The sequence below is a fragment of the Lactuca virosa genome, chromosome 3 (assembly GCF_052849685.1).
Source record: "Lactuca virosa cultivar CGN04683 chromosome 3, Lactuca_virosa_CGN04683_v6, whole genome shotgun sequence".
NCBI lineage: Eukaryota > Viridiplantae > Streptophyta > Magnoliopsida > Asterales > Asteraceae > Lactuca > Lactuca virosa.
Genome location: NC_136428.1, coordinates 2760228 through 2767822, shown reverse-complemented (window position 1 = coordinate 2767822; position 7595 = coordinate 2760228).

Below are 7595 nucleotides of genomic sequence, written 5' to 3'. Positions count from 1 at the left end.
CCTTTTCAATATTCGACGCAACCAACCGCCGGATTGCTTTTTCTTATTATACAGTATAAAAGGATTTTGACGATTCGATATTACTTACCACTTTCAAAAGTTATCAAAATCCTCTCAGCGATTATTCTTCTACTGTTCATCATCTCCTTCATCAAGCTTCCATGGCAACTTCATCAGAAACCCCCTCCGTTACAGACTAAATGGTGCAATCATCCATTCTTAATATCAAGGCAAACCAGAACCTCATTCTGGACCTTGATCCGACCAAATATGACGGATTTCTTTAGCCAATCGTCGAGTGTTTGAGATACTTTCCACTGGTCATTGCTTTGACGAAATCGGAGATCGTTTCCTTGGTTCATCTGTCCAAGGCGTACTCTACAGCAAGTTACCAAAAAGGTGAAGAGATGATTACGTTCGAAATTTTCAACAAGAAAACCAAAATTACCAAATCCCGATTCTATAGCCTGCTAGGGCTTCCTCCAGGTCGCGACCTGATTGACCCTGAGACTGTCTCCAACTCAGCCATCTTGGAGATGTTTTACCAGATGGCGTACAAGGAACTTTTGACCGCTGTCTCCAAGTTCAAGAAGCCACATTAACCGCCGATGTGGAATGGTCTGTTCACCCTAATCTTCAAGTGTTTTTCAGACAGGGTTACCGGCTCCGACTGTGCCAACAAGCTCTTCATGACAATCATGTACGGTATCTTCTCTGGCATCAATCTGAACTATGGCTCATTGCTTTGGGCTCAACTGGTCCAAAGTACCCTTTAGACTACACGACACAGTGAGATTTCCCATGCTCATTTCTGGACTATTGTGGTTCAACGGGCTATTGACAAGCTGAACATACCCATCCTCGAAGACTATTGTATGGTTGTTATTCAGATCTTCCACAGCACCAACATAATCTTGGCTGACACTTCAAAATTTTCATTCATCGGATCCATCCCTGAGGCGATGCTTCGCGATGTCCCAACTGCAAGTAAAGTGCTGCGAACCTATCGTAGTCTACCAGTCTCTGGTTTTCGCCCAATGACTGATGAAGTACAAAAGATCCTTGACGAGGCAGATAAACCAATGAAAGGAGGAAAGAAAAGAGGTTCGAAAGCTGGTCCATCTGAACCTCCTGAAGCTCTGAAAAAGAAGAAGGTAAAGAAATTTGCTCGCAGGCCACGAACCCCTACGCCAAGTGTCCACGAAGACTCGCAGTCAAACACGATTTCGGAGGTTCGTGTTCAAGAAAACGTTCACAAGGAACATGATGATACTGCTACTACTTCGCAACCCTAGGTCTCGCAGGCAGTCTCTTCTAATCCTGAGGTAACTTTTCAAATACCTACCTCTGTTCCGACCATAGATAATGTTTTCCAAGATTTCTCCGTTCCTTCACCCATCCCTACGGTTTGCACTTCGATTACTATTTCTCCTTGCCCAACTGTATCTACGGGTGTTTCGCATACCCAAACCTCTCTCCCACAATCAACCCCACTATTCACAGATTCAACAGCCACCACAACCACTACCACTATTGAACCTCCAGTGTCTGTCAATGCGTCTGATACGGGGGCAGGTTCTTCAGGTTTCACTTTTGGTCATTCCTCACCACCCATCTCACCTCTATGCCAGGACGATCCAGATACCATTTATGGTGAAGATGATGAAGATTTCGGAGGATTCACTTATAGTCCAATCAACATCCGGACAGAAAGTGATGACGAAGCTCCAGTCACCTGAGGGCAGTTAAATGCTATATCTGAAAAGTTGGATTCCTTGATTTAATCCACCAAGACATCCTCTCGTGGTGATTATTCACAAGAAACTGTCAAGGCGTTCTTTGAAACATTGACGAAGGAATATTCTACGAACCTTGACAAGACCAATAACATTGTTGAAGTTTCATCTTCTGTGTGCAAGGAAACGACCAAAAAAGTCGATAAACTAATCATTGATGCTCGATCCTTCATGAGCACCTTTCAGAACTCCTTTGAAACAAATACAGCGAAGGCGAATGAAGTAATTTCTAGCCTTGGATTAACTCTTAAATCAGAGAAGGTCGCTCTCAAAAAGGTTCGTTCTGGAATCCAAACTGACAACTCAGAGTTCAACTCCTCAATTTCTTCCAAAATAGACAAACTTCATGAAGACTTGGCAATGGAGAACAAAATTATGGATCAGCTCGTAGTGAAGACTAAAAAAGTGAAGGTTCTAACTGTCAAGCTGGAGCATGCTGAAAAGCAGATCAACGAACTCTTACCTGAAAGGGCTGTAATAAAGAGTTGTGTTGCAGATGTGAATGGTTTGCTCTCCGACTTTATCGAGACTCGTGACTCCATGAACACGATCACAGTTAAGAAGCATCTGGCTGAAAAACTCAGGCCAGTTTTCACAATGTTGAAAAGAATTGAAGGTGTTTTGGAATCAAGCTCACTTCCGAAACAAGACGGAGAAACTATGAAGCAATCAACGAAAGAAATCCCGAAACAAACTGTGAAGCCAAAGTCTGAAAATGAACCGAAGGATAATGTAGCTTCAGATTCGAAAGGCAAAGAGAAGCTTAATGATGAAAGAATCATTGATGATAGCGAAGAATAAGAGCCTGATGAGCATGAGCTAAAAATAAGGAAGGCTAGTGAAGCCCAAATTGATGAGCACAATCGGATTGTGAGAGAAGCAGAAGAGAAAGAGAAAGTTGAAAGAGAAGCTCAACTGACATTGGAAAGAAGAAAGATTTTATTTCCATTGTGGACTTTGGAGCGAAAAATGAGTGAGGCTGTAGATATTCCAAGCCAATATTGGTTAGAGCCTATTGTTTCCTTTGAACTGCAGAACACACATGATTCGCAACTTGATCTACCAATAACACCTAAAGCCTTCAAGTTACGTAACTTTGTCAAAGTTGCGAGCGTCCCTCTAACAGACAGCGGTGCAGACCATTTGCTCTTCTCGTTATACTTGAAGCACATGAAGCCTCAGTATGAAACCTGGAGTGAGAAGAAGATAATTGTTGTGAAGGTTTCAGGTCCAATCGAACCTGATAGCTTCCCAAATGCTAACTTTAAGGTTGTTAGAGGTTCTACGAGTCAGGTATGCGAATTTACACTTGCTGATCTACCTTTCCTTAACCCGTACGATTGGATAATGATGTTCAACATGATGCTCAAGGACAAACAAAAATATGAACCCGTTGTTACTAATCTCAAACGAATGTTAGTCTCATACATTCAAGATATTGGGAAGATGGACGTTGAGATAGCAACTGTTTTGCGAAAGAGGTCGTCTATGCTCCCCAAGGAAGCTCCAAAAGACTTTGATAAAATAAAGTCGGGGAAGATACGGAAGGATGGCTGGTGCTTAGCATTTCAAATGAAAGAGCGAACTGATGCTGATTTTCACAAAGCTTGCTTTTATCTCGCTGATAAGCATCTTTACACCACTTCGTGCCTGCAGTACATCCTGGAGTTTGTGGATAAATTCAAAGGGAATCGTAAAGGGGATAAGAAGTGTTTCTCCGACATAATCTTGTGGTACATCCAGGTTCGCAAAGCTTTGCTCAGCGTCATTCTAAAACTCTTTGAAGTTCAGAACCGAATTCAACAGTAAAGGTCTCCTGCCTCAATTGATGCAAATGGGGAGATTGTTGGGCCTTATGTTTTGCACCATTGTGGTTTATAGCTTAGTCCATTTTGTATCAGGGTTGGGCCTGTCTACTCGTTATTTATTATTAGGGTTTTACTATTTAATGTGCATGCATGCACCATATCTTAGAGTCGTCACTTTTGTAAACCCTACACCCCTTTATAGTAGCAGTTCTTTATCGAGCTCTTCTAAGGCTATGATTAATAATCATTCGACACATTTGATCTTCATTCTATGTTCTTAATTATTTTACCTATTTGAATCTATTCGATCACTCAAGTTTTATTCTCAATAGAAACGATTCGAAACAGGGTGCTACAACTCTCCCCCACATAAATTAGATTTCGTCCTCGAAATCACTCCTTGCTACTCTCTATGAAATTAGACGATTCGACCAACTCTTCCAGATCCTTGATGAAACTCGACCCCAACATACGATGACCTTCCAATAATTGAACCCATTCTTAGCAAAACTCGCATACTTACGATAGACTAATGCCTGGTCCCAGTAACCTTAACCAATGAAGGGCAATCATCTCTACTCAGCTGAGATCTAGGAATCCAGTCCCTTATCCGACTTTCCGAAATGCAAAACCATTCCGAAATACTATCCATAGGACCTATCTCTGCAATCCAAAATGAAAGAAATCATTCTGGTCCTAAATCATCTAGACGACACTTTTGGCAGACAAAATCCTAACCATACCTTGATGCTGAAAAGATCTTTCATATAAACAAAGGCGACTCCCAATGCGAGTCTCAACCCCCTGTTTCAAGTGGGAACGTAATTCATGTCCCGAAATCAAAAGATTTACACTTGCCTTGTATCTGAAATCTTCTGATTCCACGACGACCTTCCATTAAACCGAGATATAAAATCCCAAATCCACCGCGGAAACTGGCAGTCTCACATCTGGTCCCGCCACAAGGCGCGGACTAAGAGTCTAACTATTAAGGGCTACCTCAGCCTAACCAACACACGGTTACCAAACACTGACCATAGAGTCATCCTACCCTACATGTGATCTGATACCTTGCTCAATCGAATCTCCACCGGGTCCACCCACTCTATCTCAACCAAACGGGCGTCGCCCACGAGTCTCACCCAATATGCAGAAACAAATGGGCCTCGCCCATTGGTCTCACCCAATCGAGTGTTGTATAGGCCTAACCTCGTCTCGAATCCAACGATCCTCATTCCAAACAAAAAGTTATCCCCCGACAATATTGTCCGCCTCAACCCCGGCATACATTGATCCTCTTTCAGTCTAACGGCCACTCCTACAATGGCCTACCTCATTCTGGTGAATGCTACGACTACATCGCATCACTTCCATATTACCATGGTCCCACTAATGGCCTTACCGTCCATCTACTATACCAACCGTAATCATCCTGAGTCGAACCCGCATCCGACTATACCCGAACCATGTGTTTGGGTTATGTTAGGAAGTAAAGTGGATAACTAGAAAAACTATAAGAACACAAGACACAATATTTATAGGGTTGGTCAAGGTGACCTACGTCCATGGCCAGGAGGGGAGTATTCTTTTATTTCAGAGCTCTCAAACAGAGGTTACAAGTATAATTACACAGAGATTCGCCTGCCACTCTAAAATTCAAGATACAAAATGACCTAGCATGCATCTTTATTTATACTTGAGGGATCAGTCATAAAACCCTAATGGGCCAAGCCTATTGGTCCATAGGCCCATGAATGGAGGCAACCAATCATATTCAGCCATGCAGCATCTTCTGGAACATTCTTCAGCATCATAAAGGACTTCAGATCATACTTGGCTCATCAAGGACCAAGATGGTCCAACTTCCACCGTGACGGCACAACAAGTGTATAGATGGTGCAACAGGCTTCAAGTGTGTCACAAGAACATCAATATTGGAGCAACAACACCACTTTGGTGCAACAGGAACATACATGGCACAACAAGGACCTGCATGGCACAAGAGCATACTTCATGGCTCAACAGGAATACCTCATGGCGCAAGAGGGATCCTCATGGAGCAAAAGGAACTCCTCATGGCGCAAGAGGGAGCATAATTGTGCAAGAAAGAATGCCCTTGGCGCAAAAACATCCTTCTTGGCCCGTCCCTTCAACATATGGCACAAAAAGGTTCCTTTGTTGCTCACTATCACTCCGAATTGCTCCAAACCTCTTCCAGTTGTTCCAAACCCCCTTCAGTACGATTCGTTCCTTTAGCACTTATCCGTTCCTTTATCAGACGATCCATTCCTTTCTTAGATGATCCGTTCCTTTGTCACATGCTCCATGAACCCCAAGTGCTTCATTTAGTTCCAGGTGCTCCAAATGCTCCATGATCATGTTCCAAATTCTCAAGTCACATTTAACAATCCCCACCTTGACTTGAGCATCCTATGAACTCCACCTCGAAAAAGAACGTCCCCACCCTTCCTACCATTCGTCCCCGAAGGGACCTACCTCCTATGAACATCAACCAAGTCCAAGCAAAGCTTGAACTTCTCCGTGGGCAACGACTTTGTCAACATATCTGTTGGGTTAACCTTGGTATCAATATTCAATATTGAGAACTTGTCTCCTTCCAAAATATCCAGAATAAAATTCAGCCTTGCATCAATGTGCTTTGTCTTCTCGTGATACACAGGGTTCTTTGAAATACTCAAAGCACTTTAATTGTCATAGTACAACACATGCTTCTCCACCTTCAGACCGATTTTGAATAAGCCCTTGTAACCATATCTCCTCCTTTATTCCGTATGTCATGGACATGTACTTGGATTCAGTTGTAGACAAAACAATGGTATCTTGTAACGTTGACTTCCAACTGATTGCACATCCAAATAAAGTGAATATGTAGCACGTCCGTGACCTGCACTTCAACAAGTCACCACCAAAATCATAGTCAACATATCCCACCAAGTCACTCTTTGTATTTACTCCATACACCAAGAAAACATTCGTTGTTCCCTTCAAGTATCGGAAGATCCACTTTACAGCTTCCGAATGAGTCTTCCCTGGATTACTCATAAACCTGCTAGCCACACTAACTGCATGAGCCAAATCAAATGTGGTATAGACCATAGCATACATGAGACTTCCAATAGCACTTGGGTATGGAACCTTGCTCATGTACTTCCTTTCTTCATTAGTAGTAGGTATAGTGTTTGGACCAAGATTAAAATGAGCCGCCAAAGGAGTTCCAAATCGTTTGGACTAATCACAATTGAAAGATTGCATAATTTTCTCAATGTACTTCTGTTAAGAAATACACAACCACCCTGCTCTTCTATCCCTTTGAATCTCCATCCTTAGTATCTTCTTTACTGCTCCCAAATCCTTCATCTCAAACTCATTCTTCAGGGTCACCTTCAATTCATTTATTCCATCCATGTCTTTAGCTGCGATGAGTATATCATCAACATATAGAAATAGATATATGTGGGAATCTGGTGACAATTCCTTTGAGTAAACATAATTGTCAAACTGGTTCCGAGTGTAGCCATTTGAGATCATGAATGAATCAAATCTCTTGTACCATTGTCTTGGAGACTGCTTCAACCAATATAGGGATTTCTTCAGCAAACATACATGATCCTTCTTAGAATAAAGGAACTCTTCTGGCTGGGACATATAAATCTTCTCTGCTAAGTTACCATGAAGAAATGCATTTTTCACATCAAGCTGTTCAAGCTCTAGATCAAATGCACTCACCATGGCCAAAAGAACCAAAATTGTCTTGTGCTTCATGACTGGCGAAAACACCTCGTGATAATCAATTCCTTCTTTCTGAGAAAGCCCTTTTGCCACCAACCTTTCCTTGAACCTAGCTGGTTCAACTCCTAGTATCCCTTCCTTCTTCTTAAAGATCCATTTGCATTCGACTGGTTTCGCTCCCTTTGGTAATTGAACAAGATCCTATGTTTTATTCTTCTCTAAAGATTTCATTTCTTCAATC